We start from the raw sequence: 3,450 nt of genomic DNA on the forward strand, positions 1-3,450 counted from the left end.
TTGTTTTAATTTTAGTTGTAGTCTAGTCTTTGGGTGAAGCTGTCATTTTAGTTTTTATTAGTTTGAGTCACATTCATACTCTTTTTAGTCTAGTTTTAGTCGATGAAAACTGATGGCATTTAGTCTAGTTTTAGTCAATGAAAATTGTATTTTAATCTCTTTTTAGTAATGCAATTCTATTTAACCCAGTCAATATACTATAAGTACCTAGCAGTATAGAGGAAACCAAAAGTTTCTTTTAGCCAAACCCATTTCAAACAAGGTTATCTTATTATATTATTGTTACCTTATAGACTCAAGAATACATCCAATACACATTTTGTGTGATTTTGTGGCCACATTTTTTCCCCATCTTTTTCCATAACATTGTTTTTCGTTTCCACTTCTATGTAATGAAAGTTTTTCAAATGTCGTTTCTTATTTTTCTCCCAATGACGAACCCCGGCTGGCTGGCCATCGGTCCCTTTCTCTGACTTAACTTTGTTTGTTGTCGTCTTCTAAATAATGCCGCGAGTGGGGCTTAAGGAAGTGACGTCACCTGCGTCAAAAAAAAATTTGCTGTCCACATGAATGCCACACCAGTGAAATATAAAGTAGATATATAAGTAACACAAAATCTAAGGCACTTTTAAGCAGCAAATGAAGAGATATAATAAAAATATATTACAATATAATAACAGATTGTATGCTACATAGGAGCAGCGAATGTGCAATTATGCATGTGAACAGACAGTAGAGGTGTGAACAGTCCGTGCTGGGGGTGGGTGGGGTCCTTGAGCATGGAGGCAGCTCTTCTGCGGTGGTAAATGCTCTGCAGAGAGGGAAGTGGAGTCCTGGTGATCTTCTCAGCAGTCTTTACCACTCTCTGCAGGCACTTACGGTCTATAGCAGTAGTGCTGCCATACCAGACAATGATGCAGCTGGTCAAGATGCTCTCGACGATGCAGCTGTAGAATTGCTGAGGATCCTTGGCAACATGCCAAACCTCCTCAGGAAGTACAGCCGCCTTTGGGCCTGCTTGACCAGCTGTGTGGTGTTATGTGTCCAAGTGAGGTCCTCACTGATGTGAACCCCAGGTATTTGAAGCTGCTCACCCTCTCTACTTTGAGCCCCTGGATGAACAGTGGCCGATGAGATCTTCTCCCCTTCCTCATGTCCACTATCATCTCCTCCGTCTTGTCCGTGTTGAGGCTGAGATTATTGTCCTTGCACCATGACACCAGACCGGCCACCTCCCTCCTGTAGGCTGCTTCGTCCCCATCAATGATGTGACCTATCACTGCGGTGTCGTCCGCGAACTTCAGGACGATGATGTGTTTGTGGGAGGCGACACAGTTGTGGGTAAACAGGATGTAGAGGATGGACCTGAGGACACATCCCTGTGGGGCGCCAGTGTTCGTAACAATGCTGGCTGAAGCCCTTTTGCCAATCCTGACAGTCTGGAGCCTGCCAGTTTTACAGGACAATCTCCTCACTGGGATCCCATCTCTGGTTTCACCCTAATAAACACCTTCACATAGTGAAGTCGATTGATTTCCCTTCAGGAGGACTTAATTTATTCAGGAAGGAATCCTGCAACGTGGCATCTTTCAGTATTGGAAATCTGTAGACACAATGAGATGTTAATATAAAAAGAAAATGTTATTTTAGCTGGCTGTGCATATAGCTTCTTTTGCACATTGTCTGGTTTCTGTCCACAATGACTGGATTGCACATTTTACAGACAACGTTCACAACAGTTATGTGTGAAACCAATGAACGATTTTTTGTGAACTACTATGAAAAATGTCTTTTCTCAGCCAAACTGAGTATATTTTAATGATTTAACTTTCTGAGCAACATTGCACAATATTTCCTGCTTAAATTAATTTCATGGCTAGAGTGTGATACAGACTAGATCAATTCAGACAAACCATCCCAATTTAAGTAATCATTTAATATTACAATTATTCTGAACAGAGTAGTAGTTAACTAAGCCATCTGGTAGTTAGGGAAACAGAACAGAGTCACTCCTCCTGCAATGTGATAGATAAAGTATTAATAAGAAGATTATCACAGCGCCAGTCAGTCTTGGTTACAAGGTCCAGTCAGTCAGAGTCCGTCTTGGTCGGGGGTCCCCCGACCCCCCCAGCTGGGTCTATGGTATGCTTTTCACAGTAGCATTCTAAAGCTATCCAACAGCTGCCAAAACTACTCACAAAAAGGCAAATGATGTCCTTTCTAGGCATGTGCTCCTATTGTAGGAATTTCCTCCAGCATTATGTCGGACTGGAGGCCCCACTCAGTGCACTGATTCATGGAAAAGGCCTTCAATCTTACGATAAAGTGATATAGACTCCTGATGCTAAAAAAGCTTTCACGTGCGCACGTGATTGCACACACACGCGAAGCTGTTCTAATGGCATAAAATGAACGAAATAGGTTTGTGTGTGACCAAATTCATGACTCCTTTTTCTTACAAGGTCACACTCTTTGTTATATGAACTATTTTGTGAGAACTGAGTGACAAAATGGCCACTGGTCCAGGATCAGCTCTGCTCAGCCACTGTCTGCAGCGCTTTCCTCATGCACACTGTATGGGTTGAAACATGAGCCGAGTGGGTGCTCCTACTTATGAAAATGATATATAAAGTGTGTCTCATTATTGATGTAATATGGAGGGAGTCTATGCATGGCTGTGCATTTCTGAATTTACAAGTCTGTTCACGCATAGGAGGATCTACTCGGCTCATGTTTCAACCCATACATGCACGCGAATTTGCACAAACACACAGAGTGTACACTGGATCAATATAACATCAAAACTGATTTGCACTTTATCAAATCCTGTCATTATTAACACGTCACCCTTGCAAAAAACAGTGGAACAGAGTGCACTGCATTGCTTTATTGTAGGATAAATATGGCATCGACGTGGGTTTCAATGGGGCAAAAAATGTCTGGAGGGAGGTATTTGGATGGATTTTTTTTTCTTAGCCATTTTAGGCCAATCTAAGGAAGTGAGACCTCAATTTTAAATTTAAAAGAAAAAAAATTTGGAAAGTTTGAGCTACATTCATTCAACACAGCCAAATTGGCTTGAAAATAAAAACGTAAAAGGACAAAAATGTACTTAGGGCCATTTCCATCTGGCATTCTCTGTTTAGCACACACAACTCTATCAATTTAGATATCACTGTTAATGGCACTTCTATCTTTGATAAAAGATTCAACAACATCTTTATAAGAAACTCCCTCATTCCAAGAACAACAGCTGTTATAAACAGCTGTTAAACATAAATGGACACACCAGACTCTTGATGGAAGAACATGGAACACTGTTTTTACTTTGCCCTGCAAATTTGTCTTGTCCAACAAAGCTAAAGAACTTTCCTTTAAAATCTTACATACATTTTACCCATTAAACTCTATTATTTGTAAATACATTCCAAACATAGAAGAAAAATGCTC

Source organism: Monopterus albus, unplaced genomic scaffold (genome assembly GCF_001952655.1).
Source record: "Monopterus albus unplaced genomic scaffold, M_albus_1.0 scaffold220.1, whole genome shotgun sequence".
NCBI lineage: Eukaryota > Metazoa > Chordata > Actinopteri > Synbranchiformes > Synbranchidae > Monopterus > Monopterus albus.